At 58.1% G+C, this 20,501-nt stretch overlaps 2 gene segments (V, D, J or C); both read right to left on the bottom strand.

Moving 5' to 3' along the window:
- Nucleotides 1-20,501, bottom strand: part of LOC308646103 (immunoglobulin heavy constant alpha 2-like) — a 145,316-nt gene that overhangs the window by 84,759 nt on the left and 40,056 nt on the right.
- LOC308646687 (immunoglobulin gamma-1 heavy chain-like) lies at nucleotides 335-1,371 on the bottom strand. The segment is given in 3 exons: nucleotides 1,307-1,371; nucleotides 863-1,192; nucleotides 335-751 (listed from the first exon to the last, which is right to left on the bottom strand).

The raw sequence follows: 20,501 nt of genomic DNA on the forward strand, positions 1-20,501 counted from the left end.
TGGACACAGAGAGACCCTTGGACAGGGAATCAGGACACAAGGACAGTCTCTGACAGGGGGCTGTGTCCTTTCCTGGGGGCTCCTGAGAGGTACCTCCCTGATCAGCCAGAGTTGCTGGGGCTGGGGAAGGTCTGGGAGAGGCTCAGCCTCTGGCCAAGCCTCGTGCCCTGCGGGGGCAAACCCCAGCCAGCTGCGCAGACACTGGCTCTGGGTCTGGCCATGTGGGACCCCTCCCTCTCTCCAGCCGTGACAACTTGGGCCTCGGAGGCAGCCTGGCCGACAGCCCACAGCCCAGGTGTGCCAAGAGCTCTCTGCCTCAGAAAGAACCAGGATAGTCTCAGAGGGTCCCAGGGCAGGCTGGGTGCTTTATTGACGCGGGCAGGTGAGGGAAGGTGACAGTGTCCTCGTGGGGTGAGGACTCGCCAGGCTCATTTACCCGGGGACCGCGACAGGGTCTTCTGGGTGAAGTGGTTGTGCAGAGCCTCGTGCATCACTGAGCATGTGTAGAGGTTTCCTTGCTGCCAACTGTTCCTGTCCACCCTGAGCTTGCTGTAGAGGAAGTAGGTCCCGTCGGAGTCCAGGACGGGCTCCGTGGTCTTGTAGTCCTGCTCCGGCTGCCCCTGTTTCTCCCACTCCACAGCAATGTCGGCAGGATAGAAGCCTTGGATGTAGCAGGTCAGACTGACGGTGTTCTTGGTCAGCTCCTCCTGGGCCGGGGGCAAGACGTACACCTCTGGCATCCGGGGTTGCCCTGTGGAACAGAGGTCAGCACAGAGGTCACTGACAGGGCAGTGGCGGGCCGAGCCAGGCTCCATGTGACCGGGCAGCCCCATGCCCTGCCCTGCCCGCTGCCCTCTCCCACCTTTGACTCTGGAGATGGTCTTCTCGATGGGGGTGGGCAGGGCACTGTTGTTGACCTTGCACTTGAACTTCTTGCCATTCAGCCAGTCCTGGTGCTTGATGGGGAGGACACTGACCACGCGGATTGTGCTGTTGTGCTGCCTCTCCTGTGGCTTCGTCTCAGCTGTGTTCACCTCCACGTTGTCCACATACCAGCTGAACTGGACCTCGGGGTCTTCCTGGCTCACATCTACCACCACGCATGTGACCTTGGGGGTCAGGGAGATCATGAGCGTGTCCTTGGGCTTTGGGGGGAAGATGAAGACGGATGGTCCCCCCAGGATTTCAGGAGCTAGTGTGGGAGAGATGGAGGACACGGGTCAGCACCTGGGGCCTGCCCTCTGCCTGAGACTTCTCTGGGCACCCATCCCGCTCCTTCGGCTTAGGGCAAGGCCTGGTGACTTACGTGGACATGGTGACTTCCTGGAATCTGCAGGAGAGAAGGATGGGGTTACTGAGGTCTGCAGGAGGAAGGCACCCACAGAGACAGGGAGACTTTTGACCTGGACGCGCTCAGGTTAGGGCCAGGCTGCTCTGGGGTTTGGCTCTTGGCAGGCCTATGAGCAGTGCCCAGGAGCCAACACGTGGGCATCCAGACTGTGCCTGCCCTGGGCCTGGTGGAGACAGAGCACTCTCCCTGAGCATGAGGCATGGCAGAGTTCTCCAGGTGGCACAGACCTGCCTGACTTCCAGAGGACCCCTCCCCGTGCAGGCTGTCCCCTTACCAATGGTCTTGTCCACCTTGGTGCTGCTGGCCGGGTGGGTTACATTGCAGGTGACGGTCTGGCTGGGCCAGGTGCTGGTGGGCACAGTCACCATGCTGGTGACAGAGTAGAGCCCTGACTGCAGGACAGCTGGGAAGGTGTGGACTCCACTGGACATGGATCCTGAGTTCCATGTCACGGTCACCGGCTCAGGGAAGTAGCCCTTGACCAGACAGCCCAGGTTCACTGAGGAGCCAGATATGTCTCCAGAGCAGGGGGCCAGGGGGAAGACTGATGGGGACGTAGTCGAAGCTGCAAGAGAGAAGATACTGAGTGAGCTGTGCTGGACGCAGATGGACCCAAGCCCACAGAAGGCCCGCTGTCCTTGGCTCTCCCCAAGCATCAGGCAGGGTCTGTTGTCGGGGTTTGTGGGCATCAGGTACCCACCTGGTAGGCTCTACCTCCCTAGGTGATCCCCCACCTCAAGGATGCCCAGGCCAGGCCAGACCTCTCCTGATGGGCTTCCAGAAGAACACAGAGCCAACTGTGCAGTTAGCCCTGTGTGCCACCCCCTGCCCTTGTGGGAGAGGCTGCACGCGGATCCTTTAGCATCTGATGACCACTGGACCTGTGTGGCCCTGGGGCTCCCAGCCCCTTCCTGGGCTCTGCCCGTGGTGGGTGCCATCTTGGGTCCTGCTGGCCCACCAGCTCCCTGTCCCCATGTGCTTCCTGTGGGCATCTGGCCTGACTAGTGGCATTGTTCTCAGGTCCCCTGTGCCCTCCATTGTTACCGAGGAGTCCTGCTCTGGGTAGGTTTGGCTACCTCTGCCTGGGCTCTGCTCCCTCACCTCGACCCAGAGCCCAGGCCTTGGACCTAACCCTGCAGGGTCAGGTGTTTTGGAGTTGGCTCTGAAGCAATCCAATGGCCTCATTCCTGGTCCCTGGTCCCTAGGCCCTGCCCTGAGACAGCCCCTGGGACCCTCCTGATTGGGTCCCCCTAGCCCTGAGCTCTGACTCATCACTGGACCCGTCCCTCCCCAGGTCTTCCTGCCCTGCTTCCTGAGGTGCACCATGGGCACTCTCCTTGGCCCTCTTGCCTGCCCCTCAGAGCCCCTCTGCAGCTCTGGCCTGGCCTCCATGGCACCTGTGAGCCCCGACCTCCCCCGAGCCTTCCTTCCCAGGGCCCTTGGGACTCAGCCCAGGATCTCCACCCTCAGCATAAGGCCCTGAGCACACAGCCAGGGCTGCCATGGCTCCTCTGTGAGCGCCAGCCCCAGAGACCTCTCCACCACCAGGCCCTCCTGGGCCAGCACGGGTTCTCTCTGTAGCCCCATCTTGCCCCTTGCCAGGGACCCCAAGGAGCCCCAAGCCCCTTTCTTCCTTTCCCACCAGCTTGCTCCCGCCAATCCTCCTGTGCTGTGGGGTGAGAGGAATGTGGACAGCCCCGGACACCAAGGATGGGTGATCTGGGGCCAGTGGAAGGGCAAGACAAGCAGGTTCCTTGATCTCCTTGGGCTGCCCAGGTCCCCAGCACCCCACCTGCCCCAACTCTCCTGCGGCAGTTCTGCCTCTGGTGCCCAACGCCTGGGGGTCCTACTGCCCACTCTGCCCTCCATCCGTCCAGCTTGGCTCCTCTGCTGGCCTCCCCCACCCAGGACTGGTTTGCTTCCAGAGCCCGGAAGCACCCATCCTCTCTTTGGCCTACTCTTCCCAGCAGAGCCCTCCTGGATGAGCTCCTGGACTCTGTGACCCCCCGACCTCCCCCATTGCCCCCAGTTCTGGAAGCTTCCCTGTTTCCCTTTGCTCTGCCTGGTCAGCTGTCCTGTAAGCATCAGGTTCTGGAAGCTCAGTCTCTTCCCAGCAGTCAGCCGACGGCTGCTTCCCTGAGCTCCTGTCCCCTTCTGGCTCCCTCCCACCTTGAACTCAGCACACCTCAGCCCTGCTCTCTGCTCTGGGCAGCCCTCTGCAGCCCCCGCCTCAGCCCTGCTCTCCGTGGCCCTGCCCACTGCTGGCAAGCTCAGAGCACAGCAGCTGTGGGCGTGAGCTCCTTCTAGCCTCCCGAGCTCAGTGGGCTGCCTGAATAGCCCTGTGCTGTGTGCTCTGGATGCCCAGAGACCCTTGCTGGCCACTCCTGGCCTGCCCTTGCTCACCTGCTGCCCCACTGGCCTGTGCAGGATGCTTTGCCCCTGGTGCTTTGCTTCTGCTCCCCTGTGTTGTCCTCTGCAAAAAAGGTCCCCACCCTGGGCTCTGCAAACCCTCCTCAGCCCCTGTTAACCTGCATCTGCTCAGCTCCTGCAGGGACCCAGGGACCCTGTAGCTGGATCCTGCAGACTCTACCTCTGGGATTGCCCTGTCACCCACCTGCTCCAGGACACTGTGGCTATTGTCTGTTCCCCTGAGTTCTGGGAATGTCAGCAGACAGAGTGGTCCCTGACCTGCCCCAGCTCACCTGTAACTCTTATGTTCTGGTCCCCTGAGCTCCTGGGTCTTCCCGGACACCTCCAGCACCCCCACCTGCCCCAGCTAATCTGCAACTGCTCTGCCAAGTTACCCTGACCTCCTGGGGCTTCCCGGGCCCCTCCAGCACCACCACCTGCCCCAGCTAATCTGCAACTGCTCTGCCAAGTTACCCTGACCTCCTGGGGCGTCCCGGGCCTCTCCAGCACCACCACCTGTCCTAGCTAAGCTGTAACTGCTCTGTCAAGTTATCCTGAGCTCCTGGGCCTTCCCGGCCACCTCCAACATCTCCACCTGTCCCAGCTCACCTGTAACTGCTGTGCCCAGGTCTCCTGAGTTCCTCAGGCTTCGCTGGCACCTCTAGCACCTCCAGCACCTCCAGCACCTCCCACTTCCCCTAGCTTAATGGTTACTGCTCTGTCCAGGTCCCCTGAGCTCCTCAGGTTTCCCAGGCACCTCAAGTACCCTCACATTCCCCAGCTTAATAGTAAGTGCTCTGTCTAGGTACTCTGAGCTCTTGGCGCTCCCCAGGCACTTCCAGTAACCCTACCTGCCCCAGCTCACCTGGAACTGCTCTGCCCAGGTCCCTTAAGCTCCTCAGGCTTCCCAGGCACCTCTAGCACCCCCACCTTCCCCAGCTCAATGGTAACAGCTCTGTCCAGTTCCTCTGAGCTCCTGGGGCTCCCCAGGCACTTCCAGTATCCCCACCTTTCCTAGCTCACCTATAACTGCTCTGTCCAGGTCCCCTGAGCTCCTGGGGCTTCCCAGACACCTCTAGCACCCCCATCTGCCCCAGCTCACCTGCAGCTGCTCTGCCCAGTCTCCCAGGGCTCCTGGGCTTTCCTGGCTCCTCTAGTACATTCACCTGCCCTGCTCACCTGTAACTACTCTGCCCAGGTCCCCTGAGTTCCTGGACCTTCCCAGGCCCCTCCAGCAATCCTACCTCCCAGATCACCTGTAAGTGCTCTGTCCAGGTCCACAGAACACTTGGTGCTTCCTGGGCACCTCCAGCACCCCTATCTGCCCTAGCTCACCTGAATCTACTCTGCCCAGGTCCCTGAGCTCCTGGGGCTTCTCAGACACCTTCAGCACCCCCACCTGCCCTAGCTCATGTGTAACTGCTCTGGCCAGGTCCTCTGAGCTCCTGGGGCATCTCAGGCTCCCCAAGCACTCCCACCTGCCCAGGTCACCTGTAAATGCTCTGCCCAAGTCCCCTGAGCTCCTGGGATTTCCCAGGTACATACAGCACCCCCACATGCTCCAAATCACCTGTAAGGGCTCTGCCCAGATCCCCTGAGCTCCTGGGGCTTCCCGTACACCTGCATCACTTCCACCTTCTCCAGCTCACCTGTGACTGCTCTGCCCATGTTTCCTGAGCTCCTGGGGCATCTCAGGCTCCCCAAGTACTCCCACCTGCCCAGGTCCCTAGAACTCCTGGGGCTTCCTGAACACCTCCAGTACCCATACTTCCCCAGCTCACCTGTAAATGCTCTGCCCAGGTCCCTAGCTCCTGGGGCTTCTCAGGCACCTCCAGCACCCTCACCTTTCCCAGGCTCTCCTGTAACTGCCCTGCCCCTGGTACCCTGTGCCCTGGGGGTTCCCAAGCCATTCCAGCACCCCACCTCTCCCAGCTCACCTGTAAGTGCTCTGCCCAGGTCCCCTGAGCTCCTGGGGCTTCCCAGGTACCTCCAGCACCCCACCTGCCCCAGCTCTACCTGTAACTGCTCTGCCCAGGTCCCCTGAGCTCCTGGGGCTTCCTGTCATTTCTAGCACCCCCACCTGCCCAGCTCACCTGTAAGTGCTCTGCCCAGGTCCCCTAGGCACCCCCACCCGCCTAGCTAAGCTGTAACTGCTCTGCCAAGTTACCCTGAGCTCCTGGGGCTTCCTAGGCACCTCCAGCACACCCATCTGCCCAGCTCACCTGTAAGTGCTCTTCCCAGGTCCCCCAGCTCCTGAGGATTCCTGGGCACCTCCAGTACCCCTACTTCCCCAGCTCACCTGTAACTGCTCTGTCCAGGTCCCCTGAGCTCCTGGGGCTTCCCAGGCACCTCCAGCACCCCATCTGCCCCAGCTCACCCACAGCTGCTCTGCCCAGTCACCCAAAGCTCTAGGGCGTTCCTGGCTCCTCCTGCATCCCCACCTGCCCCAGCTCACCTGTAACTGCTCTGCCCAGGTCTTCTGATCTCCTCAGGTTTCCCAGGCACCTTGAGCACCCCCACATTCCCCTGCTTAACAGTAAGTGCTCTGTCCAGGTCCCCTGAGCTCCTGGGGCTCCCCAGGCACTTTAAGCACCTCAACCTGCCTCAGCTCACCTGAAACTGTTCTGTCCAGGTCCCTTGAGCTCCTGGGGTTTCCTAAGCCCTTCCAGCACTATCAATGGCCAAGTTCACCAGTAGTTTCTCTGCCCCTGGCTCCCTGAGTTCCTGGGGCTTCCCAGACACCTCCAGCACTGCGCTTGCCCCAGCTCACGGTAACTGCTCTGCCCAGGTCCCTGAGCTCCTGGAACTTTCCTGGCTCTACCAGCACCCCCACCTCCCCAGCTCACCTGTAACTGCTCTGCCCAGGTCCCCTGAGCTCCTGGAACTTTCCTGGCTCTACCAGCACCCCCACCTCCCCAGCTCACCAGTAACTGCTCTGCCCAGGTCCCCTGAGCTCCTGGAACTTTCCTGGCTCCACCAGCACCCCCACCTCCCCAGCTCACCAGTAACTGCTCTGCCCAGGTCCCCTGAGCTCCTGGAACTTTCCTGGCTCTACCAGCACCCCACCTCCCCAGCTCACCTGTAACTGCTCTGCCCAGGTCCCCTGAGCTCCTGGGGTTCCCCAGGTACCTCCAGCACCCCACCTGCCCCAGCTCACCAGTAACTGCTCTGCCCAGGTCCCCTGAGTTCCTGGGGCTCCCCAGGTACCTCCAGCATCCCAACCTGCCCCAGCTCCACCTGTAACTGCTCTGCCCAGGTCCCCTGAGTTCCTGGGGCTCCCCAGGTACCTCCAGCACCCCACCTGCCCCAGCTCACCTGTAACTGCTCTGCCCAGGTCCCCTGAGTTCCTGGGGCTCCCCAGGTACCTCCAGCACCCCACCTGCCCCAGCTCACCAGTAACTGCTCTGCCCAGGTCCCCTGAGCTCCTGGGGATTCCTGGGGACCTCCAGCACCCCACCTGCCCCAGCTCACCTGTAAGTGCTCTGCCCAGGTCCCCTGAGCTCCTGGGGCTTCCCAGGCACCTCCAGCACCCCAACCTGCCCCAGCTCACCTGTAACTGCTCTGCCCAGGTCCCCTGAGCTCCTGGGGCTTCCCGGGCACCTCCAGCACCCCACCTTCCCAGCTCACCTGTAACTGCTCTGCCCAGGTCCCCTGAGCTCCTGGGGCTTCCCAGGCACCTCCAGCACCCCACCTGCCCCAGCTCACCAGTAACTGCTCTGCCCAGGTCCCCTGAGCTCCTGGGGCTTCCCAGGCACCTCCAGCACCCCACCTGCCCCAGCTCACCTGTAACTGCTCTGCCCAGGTCCCCTGAGCTCCTGGGGCTTCCCAGGCACCTCCAGCACCCCACCAGCCCCAGCTCACCTGTAAGTGCTCTGCCCAGGTCCCCTGAGTTCCTGGGGCTTCCCAGACACCTCCAGCACTGCGCTTGCCCCAGCTCACGGTAACTGCTCTGCCCAGGTCCGCTGAGCTCCTGGGGCTTCCCAGGTACCTCCAGCACCCCACCTGCCCCAGCTCACCAGTAACTGCTCTGCCCAGGTCCCCTGAGTTCCTGGGGATCCCCAGGTACCTCCAGCACCCCAACCTGCCCCAGATCACCTGTAATTGCTCTGCCCAGGTCCCCTGAGTTCCTGGGGCTCCCCAGGTACCTCCAGCACCCCAACCTGCCCCAGCTCACCTGTAACTGCTCTGCCCAGGTCCCCTGAGCTCCTGGGGCTTCCCAGGCACCTCCAGCACCCCAACCTGCCCCAGCTCACCTGTAACTGCTCTGCCCAGGTCCCCTGAGCTCCTGGGGCTTCCCGGGCACCTCCAGCACCTCAGCTTCCCAGCTCACCAGTAACTGCTCTGCCCAGGTCCCCTGAGCTCCTGGGGCTTCCCAGGTACATCCAGCACCCCAACCTGCCCCAGCTCACCTGTAACTGCTCTGCCCAGGTCCCCTGAGCTCCTGGGGCTTCCCAGGCACCTCCAGCACCCCACCTGCCCCAGCTCACCAGTAACTGCTCTGCCCAGGTCCCCTGAGCTCCTGGGGCTTCCCAGGCACCTCCAGCACCCCACCTGCCCCAGCTCACCAGTAACTGCTCTGCCCAGGTCCCCTGAGTTCCTGGGGATCCCCAGGTACCTCCAGCACCCCAACCTGCCCCAGCTCACCTGTAATTGCTCTGCCCAGGTCCCCTGAGTTCCTGGGGCTCCCCAGGTACCTCCAGCACCCCAACCTGCCGCAGCTTACCCGTAACTGCTCTGCCCAGGTCCCCTGAGCTCCTGGGGCTTCCCAGGCACCTCCAGCACCCCAACCTGCCCCAGCTCACCTGTAACTGCTCTGCCCAGGTCCCCTGAGCTCCTGGGGCTTCCCAGGCACCTCCAGCACCACAACCAGCCCCAGCTCACCTGTAACTGCTCTGCCCAGGTCCCCTGAGCTCCTGGGGCTTCCCAGGCACCTCCAGCACCCCAACCTGCCCCAGCTCACCTGTAACTGCTCTGCCCAGGTCCCCTGAGCTCCTGGGGCTTCCCAGGCACCTCCAGCACCCCACCTCTCCAGCTCACCTGTAACTGCTCTGCCCAGGTCCCCTGAGCTCCTGGGGCTTCCCAGGTACCTCCAGCACCCCAACCTGCCCCAGCTCACCTGTAAGTGCTCTGCCCAGGTCCCCTGAGCTCCCGGGGCTTCCCAGTACCTCATGTACCCCAACCTGCCCCAGCTCACCTGTAACTGCTCTGTCCAGGTCCCCTGAGCTCCTGGGGCTTCCCAGGCACCTCCAGCACCCCACCTCTCCAGCTCACCTGTAACTGCTCTGCCCAGGTCCCCTGAGCTCCTGGGGCTTCTGGGCACCTCCAGCACCCCACCTGCCCCAGCTCACCTAAGTTCTCTGCCCAGGTCCCCTGAGCTCCTGGGGCTTCTGGGCACCTCCAGCACCTCCACCTGCCCCAGCTTACCCATAACTGCTCTGCCCAAGTCCTCTGATCTCCTGAGGCTTCCTTGGCACCTCCAGCACCCCACCTGCCCCAGCTCACCTGTAAGTGCTCTGCCCAGGTCCCCTGAGCTCCTAGGGCTTCCCAGGCACTTCCAGCACCCCAACCTGCCCCAGCTCACCTGTAAGTGCTCTGCCCAGGTCCCCTGAGCTCCTGGGGCTTCCTGGGCACCTCCAGCACCCCACCTGCCCCAGCTCACCTTCAGATGCTCTGCCTCTGGTGCCCTGCAACCTGGGCTTCCCGAGCCTTCCAGCACTCCACTGCCCAGCTCTCCTGTAGCTGCTCTCCCTTGGTTCTCTGAGCCGCGGGACTGCCCAGGTCCCTCAGCATCCCTGCTTTCCCCAGCTCACCTGTGGAAGCTTGGACCCTGGTCCCAGGGGTGGCTCCTGGGTGGCTCACGACTCTCAGGCACCCCACCTGCCCAGCTCACGGGCACCTGCTCTGCCCAGGTCCCTGAGCCCAGAGCTGCCTCGTCCCACCCCACTCTCCTCAGTGGAGGCTGTGTCCTCCTCTGGCCTCACCCTCTTCCCAGGACTGGCCTTGCTCCCAGGCCCCTGAGGCTCCCATCCTCTCTCCAGCCAGCTGTGTCCAGCAGAGCCCGCTGGTCCTGCCCTGCCCCTGGAGGAGGCTTGGCCCTGTGTCCCTGTGCTCCAGGCTTCCTCTGCACCTGGCTCTGGAAGCTGCCCTGGCCCTGCCTCCTCGAGGTGCCCTTAGCTCTGCCTCATACCCACAGTCTCTAGGAGAGGCCATGTTGTTCCTCTGACCCCCTCCTGCCTCATCCCCTCATGTCCGTGAGTAGGACGTGTGTCCAGCTCTGGTGGCCTGGCAGTGCCCTGCCCCAGGTTCCCGTCCCTCACTGGTTGGACTTTCTAAGGCAGACCCCTGGGTGCTGTGCGAGGCCCTCTGTGTGGGGCTGTGCTCTCGCTCCCTCCCACATCCCGTGGCCCCTGGGATGCTGGGTCCTGAAGGGCCACTGTGACCCAGGCTCCATGTCCTCTCCTCCTGTGGCCTCCTCTCCCTGCCAACCCCACTCACCTTGTGGGGCCTTGAAGGGCCCTTGCCAGCCCTTCGTGCTCTGGTCCCTACTGCCACCCACTCTACTCTGTCCTGTGCTCCCAGGCGTCACGGCTGTTGTCCCCAGAGGTGCAACCTCCCACACCCCCCGCAGAGACTAAGAACAGGACTGAAACTGGTGGCATGCACACTTCCCTAAGTTCCCTTTTCTTCTGGGGGTTCTGGGTCAGAGGGTGAGGGGGCTCAGACCTGGGTGCGGCCATCTCGTGTGGGCATGTGGTGGTGGGGAGCAGTGCCTTGGGTCCCAGGGGAGAAGGGGGAGGCCCAATCCCACTGCTGCTCTCTGCTCCTGCCTGGGGCTGGCCCACGGCTGTGCAGTTAGGCCCTCCACCCTGACTGCCTCCCTGGGACTGGGACCCCTCAGTACCTGGGCAGCCCCCTGACCCTCTGACCCCAGCCTGGTTCTGGTGGCTGCTGCTCCCTGGACCTCTCTGCAGACAGCTCTTTCTTGGGAGAACCCAGATCCTCCAGAGCAGGAGGAGAGTGGGGGTCCTGGGATTGGTGGGCGCAAGCTGGTGGGAAGGGAAGAAAGGGGCTTGGGGCTCCTTGGGGTCCCTGGCAGGGGGCAAGATGGGGCTACAGAGAGAACCCGTGCTGGCCCAGGAGGGCCTGGTGGTGGAGAGGTCTCTGGGGCTGGGGCTCCCAGAGGAGCAGATGGCAGCCCTGCTGTGTGCCCAGGGCCTGGGGATGCAGGAGACGGGAGAGCTGCAGAGGCACCGGGTGCTCAAGGTGTCCACCCACAGAGGGCAGGAAGAGGAGCCCGTTCAGGGCCTGAGCAAGGGCTGCCAGAGGGGGGCTGCAGGTGAGGGAGAGGTGGCCGTTAGCTTCCTGGGTCTGAGGGGAGGGAACAGAGCAGAGGGTCACCGGCCAGGGGGACAGCTTGGCTTCCTCACTATGTGGGTGCACTCCCTCCTTGAGGGTCCAGGACTGCTGGGCCAGCACTGGAGAGGGAAACGGGGCTCCCCTAGGGCCTGGGGGAGCTGGCCACCCACAGGGAAGGGGAGCGCAGTGCCTGGGCCGGTGTGAAGGGTGAGAGGAGGAGGTGGGGGACCTGACTGGGCTCTGGAGGGCCCTGAGGATGAAGGCTCTGGAAGAGCAGGAACAGGGGAGGCATCCCCTGTTCAGAGGCCAGGCCATGCCAGGGCCTGGGAGGGGTGAGTGAAGGGAATGGAGAGGAGGTGGAGAGGGTCTTGGGGACATCAAGGCCCCTGAGGAGTTGTAGAGGAAGCGTATGGGATGGTGCATGGGTGAGGGACAATTGTGTGAGCCCGGGTCTCTGGGGAAGTGTTCACCATGAAATGTCCTGGGGCCAGCTGTCACGGGGTGCTCCGGGGCCTCTGGGAGCACGCCATGCACCCCCAAATGGCACCCACAGTACAGGCCAGACTCATGGCATCCCTGAGTGCCCCTGTGGCCCTGGGGGGGCATGTCGGAAGGACTGGAGAGGCAGGGTGTCCTGGGCGCACACCACCCCTGCTTCGGTGGCTGTGGGGGCCCAGCTTCACCTTAGATGGAGCTCAGCAGGGCTCAGTCTCACAGGCTGGAGTTCCAGGGGCCCCACCCAGCTCAGCACACAGCAAGGCAGGCTGGGGAGGCCTTGTGTGGGCTACAGGGCTGACAGTGGAGGGGGACACCTGTGGTCATCTGCTCAGGCTGCCAGGACTCAGTACCAGGGACAGGGAGGCTGTTGTAGGGACAAACCAGGCAAGGCACCGAAAATAACAGAAAACAGTTTTATTTGGCTGCAGCCAGGCTCAGAGGGCACAGCATTTGCTGTAATTAATCAATCCCCTGAACCCCGAATTCAGGGAGTTTCAGAGTTTTATACCCAGCTTGTAAGGGGAGAGGCTCAGAAGTTCACAGTCTGCAGAAGTTTACATAAAAGCAGCTTTTTCTTTCACTGCTCTGGGCAAGTTAACCCTTCAAGGACCACACCTGAGAAGGGGGGAGCTTCTTCTCCCCTTTCTTTCCTCCCCTGCCAGCTGTTACCATGGAGCCCAGTTGTAACTTATCTTAAAAATGTAGACATCTCTGTGAAGCCCAGCTCAAGGCCAGAGGCCTTGTTTGCACATTTCTACAAACTACTATACTGGATAGGTTTGTGAAAAACTAGTAAGGGGTGTCCAGCGCCTGGAGTGCTGGTATCTTCCAGGCCAGTGGCCAAGTAAAATAGGGCAACATGAACATAGGAAGTTTATCCACATTGGACTCTTTTGCAGAGACTCTTTTGCTGACAGCCCCCAAATGAGCCGTGGTGAGGATTTCTGGATAAACCCAGGTAAAACTTTTCTGTGGAGAATGTGGGTGCCACTTCAATTCCCCCTTTAATGGTACTCCCGTAATTTAATTGCTGCAGTCTGGCTGGGCAAATAACCGGGAGGTGACAAGCAACTTGAAGGTTGAAGCGGGAACTACTTTATTGCAAGTGAACTCAGCGGGAACTGAGCAAGAACTCAAAGTAGCAGGCACCAAGGTAGCCGCAGCCGCTTCTCTGCTGGACTGCAGAGGTATATATACTTAACTAATGACACACAGCTTAACTTAATTAACATCATCTAGACACAGCAGTCAGCCAATAAGGAATCCTCATCATCTTAATGGCTCGTTGGCATGGCTTCACAAACCACTCCTCCTAGCAAAGTGCCAGGCGCCATCTTGACTTGATTTGCATCCCCAACATCTAATCCTTTAAATGTAAGAGCATCATTACCATCATCTTGGTGTAAAGCCTTATGTAATGCCAAAATCTTAGTTGTTGTCATCCTTTCAACAGCAGCTTCTACAGTGGACCCAATAGTTTTAATGCACAGTGGAGCCAAACATGGGAGCAATGAACAGGTGAGCTGCAGAATACCCACTACACCAGTTAAGCTTTTAAATCTACCAAGAGTTGAAAACCATCTCCCAAAAGCATGTTTGGGACCCAAACTTTAATGCCCTTCTAGGTATGAAGTAACACGTGCTGGTTCTCTTGTGTTGTTGGCTATATCATTAACTGTTTGTCTATTGTCATCGATTTGGATGCCACAATCTGAGCTTTTGAACTCTCCACATATTTCTTTTTCCCAGTCAGTAGGTAATCTCATGCCAAGCGGTTTTGATAGTTAGCCACTCGCATCTGGTCTGATGTGTGGCTAGGAGGTCAAAGGCTGTGGCAGTCTGATTAACAATAATTTCTAGTACAGCTTGTAAGTGAATAATTCTGTTTAACATGTCAATAGGAGTTCTATAGCTCCAACCACCATTTTGTGCCCAGGTAGTGAGCGGGACCATTTGTGGCAATAGTCCTCTGGGGTGGCCAGTTACCTTCACCTCAAGCTTGGTGACCTCCGAAATCAAGTTTCTTTCCAATGGACCTCTTTTTTCTTTCCAAACAGCTATCCATCTAGAACACTCCTCTGGTGGAACAGGTCCTAATTTTACCACCTCTTGGTTATAGTGGATTGGCTTGACACATGGTTCACATGATCTCCACTGTTGGACTAGGAGTAGGGTAGAGCCTCTTAAGGTTATCAAGGGAAACCAAACTAAATAATAGACTAACAATTTGGTTAGCATAGGTTAAACAGCATAAATTAACAAAGCCATACTAATAACACCAAACAAATCCTAGAAAACTTATATAAGCAAGAAAAAATGTGTAAGTGAAATTTTGTTACCCAGAGTCCAGTCAGTAGGAGTTACTGTTATCAAACCAGTAGCAAAAACCAAACAGAGAACTGTGTATATATTTAGAATCAAGGGGTGGCAATGCATTACAGTGTAAGAACCATCTCAGAGGTTGAAAGAGTCCATTAGTCCTGGTGGGAAGTTTATCTTCCACCGTGCATTGACCACTAGTCCCTCCTGTGTGGCTGAAACAGGGCCATAGACTTCTCAATCTTTGGTTGTGGTAGACCAGTCAGCTTCCAGAGTGACTGGAGCAGGGCTGTTGTCCTTCTGATCCTCAAGCTTCTCTGGTGTTTTTTTTTTTTTTTTTTTTTTTTCTGGATGGTCAGCGTCAAGGGCGTAGCAGCATCTGGAGAGCACCCCCAGTCCACAGCTGCAGGTGTGAGTCTGGTGTAGTCAATCCAGGGACCTGTCTCTGCAACCTTTTCTGCAGTTGAGGTGGATAAAATAACAGTGAAAGGGCCCTTCCAAACAAGTTAAGGGGTTGAATATTCCATTCTTTGACCCAGACTCAATCTCCGTCTTGAAGGAGTGTGCACCTGGGTCAGACTTACTGGCAATCTTTCTCTAACCCAATGGTTGGGAACCTGTAAAGTTTTCCCTAAGGCCTGAAGCTGTCATCTCAGGGTGAATTCTCCTATCTCTCTTAAGTCTCCCTGTAGTCCCTAATAAGGGGAGGCTCCTGTACATTATCTTATAAGGAAACAATCCAGTTCTCCTAGTGAGAGTGGATCTAATCCTCAACTGTGTAATAGGGAGAAGTTCATCTCAATGTTAGTGCGTCTCCTGTCACAGGTCACTCAATTGAGACTTAAAGTCCTATTCATCCTTTGAACTTTACCAGAACTCTGCAGCCTATAGGCAGGATGTAACTTCCATCTGATGTTTAAACACTTGGTCAGTAATCATATCACCTCTGCCCCAAAGCTGGCCCATTGTCTGAGCCAATAGTTATTGGGATAAGAAAGCTGTAATCATTTCCCAGAGAAGCATCCTAGTATCCCCCTAGCCTTTTCAGGGCAGGTGGGAAATGCTTCCACCCAGTCAGAGGAGGAACACACAAAAACCAAAAGTTACTTAAAGCCCCGTGAGCGTGGTAGTTCAGTGAAGTCTATTTCCGAGTCTTCAAAAGGTGCTCCTCCTATAGTTTGGATTCCTGGTGGGAGCTCTGGCCCCTGACAAGGATTGTTGTGAGCACAAACCTCACATTGTTTTCAGAATGTCCACGTGAAGTTTGTGAGCCAGGGGACATAGAAATGTTGACTCAGAACTGTCTCAAGTGCTGTATTTCCAATGTGTTCTCCTGTATAACTGTCTGATAAAGGCTGGGGCTAGAATCTCTGGCATGGCTATTCTGCCCATCAGAAAATCTCCACCATGCACCTGGGAGAAAATTTTCTTGTTCATTCTTATATCACTTTCTTTCACATTGGGAGTATGTTGGCTCCCATTCTGTTAGACAGTCAGCCAGGCAGGAGGGCAGCATTTAAACCTGGGACTGGATTTTCTTCCCGTTTCTTACAGACAGCTAACCTGGCCTCTCTGTTAGCTCTTTGGTTGCCCTGAGCAACCACAGTGTTTCCCTTTCGATGACCTTGGAAATATATAATCACATCCTTCCTGGGAGCCCACAGTGCATCCAAAAGTTTAAGAATTTCTTGCCCATACATCATGTCTCCCTTTCCCCCCGGCCCTATGAACATGAAGGGTAGCTAACGCATATTTTGAGTCTTTGTAAATATCCACACAGATTCCTGCTGTCAACTGAGGTGCTCAAGTCAAAGCATTAAGTTTTGCTTTTTGTACTGAAGTTTCCTGAGGCAGAGGTTCTGCCTCAACAGTGGAGTCCAGAGTGACCACTGCATATCCAGCTAAACATACCCCATCTTTTATAAAACTGCTACCACCTGTGAAGTGCTCCACATCAGGGTCCCTGAGGGGCTGGTGTGTCAGGTCTGGACTGCTGGAGAACACTTCATCCATGACTTCAACACAGTGGTGGTCAGGTTGTCCAGGTCTGACGGACAGCTAGGTTGCTGGGACTAGAGTCTGGATGACTTCCACATGGATACATGGGTTTTCACATAACATGCCCTGGTATAGACCATTAGTCAACCAATATTGTTCTTTGTACTCTTAACAATGTCAAAATTGAATGAGGAACCTGACAACCAGTTCTTGTCCCATAGCCAGTTTATCAGCTTCCAACACAAGGGCCCGTAAACAAGGTGGCCAGCCCTGGGCTACAGAGTCCAGCTGTTTGGATAGATAGGCCACTGGACATTGCTATGTTCCCAGGACCTGAGTCAAGACTCCTACAGCCTCTCCTGACTGTTCATGGATGTGCATAAAGAAAGGCTTTGTGAGGTCAGGGAGCCCTAGTCCAGGTGCACTGGGAGTGCTTGTTGAATGTCCTCAAAGGTCTTTTGCTTAGTTGGCCTCCATATTAGAGGACCCCATTCTCCCCCTTTGTGGCTTCACAGAGGGGTTTGCCATAACTGAAAGTTGGGGATCCATATATGGCTGAATCTGGATTCTCTAGTCTGATGGCAGGTTGAAGGGACTGGAATTGAGCAGATCTCCTGTTTCTTTGGAGGCTCAGCTGCTGTTATCTGTTCTGTTGCTGAGTCAGATGTCAGCAAGTTATGTGACTTTTTCTTGATACATATGGGCTTTTACGTCAGAGTCCAGTGCTGTCCCAAGGATGGTGGTCTCAAGCCCCTGGGAGGAACTGTCATTTAGGGAAGGGAAGTGTACACAGAGCCTCTGATGCCTTAAGATGCAGGACATTTTTGTTATCTCCCAGTGCAGGATCTTGGCTGCTGGGATTCTCCAACTCTTAAATCTGATGAAAATCCCAGCAGAGACTGATGGCCTGGGACATCATTTGTGTAAAAGGCACCTATGCAAATCTCTCCATGGGCCACCTGTCAGGTTGGAGGGTAGTGGTGCTGTTCCCTGTGTGTCCCAGTGTGGCCGCCACATTGTGCCCACCTAGGTGTTGCTCTTTGTCTGTGTGGCTCCCTCCTCCTGCCAGATGGGAGCCTGCTCTAATTGTACAGAGTAGCTGCCCCACTTGGGTTTTTGTTCAGTATGCCTGGGTGCAGGGAGCTCTGTGGCCCTTCCTGCTGGTGGCTCACAGTGTGTGGCTTGGCCCCAGGGTGGCATGTCCTTTTGGAGGGGGCTGGTGACAAAGGCTGGGGGAAAGCACCCTATGGCCCACTACTGGCTGTTAACATGAACATATTCCTGGTTCATTTGGGGGCTTGTTGCAGCTGAGCCCTCCTGAGGCCCTGGGTCCCGTGCATCAGATGCAATTGTATGTGTCTATGGGACCCCTGCCATATTCGTCAATCATGGACTTCCGAGCCAGTGGGAAGAAACTGAAAGGATGGGACTGGGGCCCAAGGCTGGGGAAAACATTGACTCCTTCTCTGTTCAAGGCTTAGCATTTGAGCATGGCAGTGGGGGTTGCCCATTGGGGCCATTGGAGGCTTCCCCTTTTGTCTGGCCACATTTTTTTCTCTATAAACCTTTGGACCATTGGCTTTGTTCTAGTGATACCCCCCTTTGAGTGACCTCTGGGTTTGTGGTGAGGGCAGCTGTAATGAGATCCATACTCTTCTTTATCTTTTTGGTCTGCCTGTTCTTTGAGCCTCTGGGTCTCCATTGAGGAAAACTGTGTGGCCACCTTAATCAGCTCACTGGCTCCTTCTCAGTAAAGTCCTCTAGGATTGTAATTTTTGGCAAATGTCACTGTGAGTCTGTCCCACAAAGGCTGCATTGATCACCTGTTGCTTGAGCCTCTGCATATCCTTGCTGACAAACATGCCTTGCGGCTGCTACACTTGTATGTGCCCCTCCTCCCCTGGGTGCCTCTGGGCAGGGAGAGGGGTGGCAGCTGCAGTGGCCTGGACACTCAGCTCTGAGTCAGTTGGGCACATCTGTTTTGATCACTGCTGCCAGTTTCATAGGGCAGAGGGGCCTTAGGCAGATGTGGGGCTGAGAGAAATGTTCAGGGCTATCGAGGGTGCGAGAGGGAGATGCTGGAGCAGCGGGAGGCTTTGCTCAGCTCTGTCTGTCTGTAGATGCTCGGCTTAGGCTAGGGCTCAGGGCTGGCTCGTTTTCCTTCTAACTCTTGGGCACAGACAGTGTGTTTTGTTCTTTTTTTCCCTTCTCTGAGGTTTCCTATGAGGGCTTCTTGATATCTCTTTAGCCCTTCTTCTTGGTTGGGCCCATCCCTGGTCTGGATAACGGGCTGCATCAGATCAGTCAAGGCTCAGGGTTTTTCTGTGTAGGAGGGAATATGATTTTTCCAGCTTACGAGCACAATAGTGGAGAAAGGCTGGCACACAAACTGCCTTGTCCCCCTCAGGTGTTTCCCTCTGGTCAACATGGGCAGGTCCTTTAGTCCCTTGCAGGGGCATCTGAAGAATTCTCATCTGAGTTGTGGCTCTGGTCTCGGGACAAATCTCCCACCTTCATCTTGGGAGGTGACAGAGTCTTTGGTCCTAGGAAGCCTTTGGCTCTGAGGACATCACAGAGGATGGAAGAGCCAGTATTGGGGGCCATCATTTGTTGCCTCTGAGGAAAACGGGGATAGGGGACAGTCTATTGTCCCAGTGGTCTTGGCAAAGTTGAGTAGAGTGACACATAAGGTGGTGGGTCCTCTTCTTGCTCACAGGGAAAACTGTTTCCCTTCCTGTCTTTCCTAGTCAGGTTTTCTGGTTAGCTGCTTTCCGCTGGGTTTTAGAGACCACTATGCTCCTGGCTAACATCAGCTTGGACTGTCCATCTAGACAGGCTCTCAACCCAGGGCCTGGGCCAGTCACCAGAGAGCTCTTCTGCAGGCTGTGTGCTGTGCTGTCAGGGGCACACTCTCCCAGGGTGGCAGGAGGGCTGGAGGAGGAGCAGGCAGCCGCGTTTCCCTCCACAGCCACCTCCAAGTCCCTTCACTCCCAATCCGCATGCAGCCTCCTGGGCCTCTGCCCCAAGGCCAGCATGGTGCACAGATGTTGCCCTTCACCTGAGACACACGCAGGGGCACAGCGACTCCGTCCCCACATGCTCTGGACTCTTCCCACCTCAGCACCGGGAACTCTGACCTCTTCGTGGTGGCTCGTCCGTCCCTCTGAGGATGTCTGTCGTCCTCTAGGACTCTCCTGCCTGGGAGTGGCCTGGAGGTCTGTAGGACTGTGGCTCTGGGCTGAAGGGGCCTGTTGGATCCGCACTGCTGGCCGGGACCTGCTGCACTAGCAGGACTGCAGCTGCCCTGTGAATCCTAAGGCTGGGCACAGGGAGCTTCAGAGTGTGGGACCCGGCTCCTGCCTTGCTGGGAAGGGGAACGTGGGCACCTGTGGTCTCCGCTGCCTGTTTCCCTGGCTGGGCGCCCAGTGTGTGCACGGCAGGGGAGGGCTGAGGCAGAGCGGCAGGAGGACCCCAGTCACCTCCAGGGTGCAGGGGAGGGCTGGGGCAGAGCGGCAGGAGGACCCCAGTCACCTCCAGGGTGCAGGGGAGGGCTGAGGCAGAGTGGCAGGAGGACCCCAGTCACCTCCAGGGTGCAGGGGAGGGCTGAGGCAGAGTGGCAGGAGGACCCCAGTCACCTTGAGGATGCAGGGGAGGGCTGAGGCAGAGCGGCAGGAGCACCCCAGTCACCTCCAGGGTGCAGGGGAGGGCTGAGGCAGAGTGGCAGGAGGACCCCAGTCACCTTGAGGATGCAGGGGAGGGCTGAGGCAGAGTGGCAGGAGGACCCCAGTCACCTCCAGGGTGCAGGGGAGGGCTGAGGCAGAGCGGCAGGAGGACCCCAGTCACCTCCAGGGTGCAGGGGAGGGCTGAGGCAGAGCGGCAGGAGGACCCCAGTCACCTCCAGGGTGCAGGGGAGGGCTGAGGCAGAGCGGCAGGAGGACCCCAGTCACCTTCAGGGTGCAGGGGAGGGCTGAGGCAGAGCGGCAGGAGGACCCCAGTCACCTCCAGGGTGCAGGGGAGTGCTGAGGCAGAGTGGCAGGAGGACCCCAGTCACCTTGAGGATGCAGGGGAGGGCTGAGGCAGAGTGGCAGGAGCACCCCAGTCACCTTGAGGGTGCAGGGGAGGACTGGGCCAGGCCCCTCGGCAGGGTGGTCTCTGCCTCCCTCTTCCTAAAAACTGATGCCAATGGAGCCCAACACATAACTTCAGTGTCCTCTCAGCCACCCTCACGTCACTGAAAGCCATTGCCAGTGCCCCCCTGCTGCTGTGCCGCTCCCTGGCCCTGTCCAGCACCTTTGTGCGCCTCCCTCCCCTGCAGACCACTGCGCTCCTGTCGCAGCGCCACTCCAAGCTCCTGGGAGGTGTGTATTGCTGGGGATAATGTGAGGAAGGCTGGCCTGGGTGCTGCTTAAGGGTGTGTAGAGGTCAGCTGAGCATCCTCTGGTCCTGGGCTTTGCTCCATTGGAAGGCTCCTGATTTCGGCTTGTACCTCATCGCAAGTCGGGGTTCTGTGAAGTTTTCTGTGTCCTCTCGATTCCGTTTTGGCAGACTGTATTGACTAGTAATGTGTCCA

This window comes from Spermophilus citellus (assembly GCF_964194105.1).
Source record: "Spermophilus citellus genome assembly, chromosome: 4".
In the NCBI taxonomy this organism is placed as follows: Eukaryota; Metazoa; Chordata; class Mammalia; order Rodentia; family Sciuridae; genus Spermophilus; species Spermophilus citellus.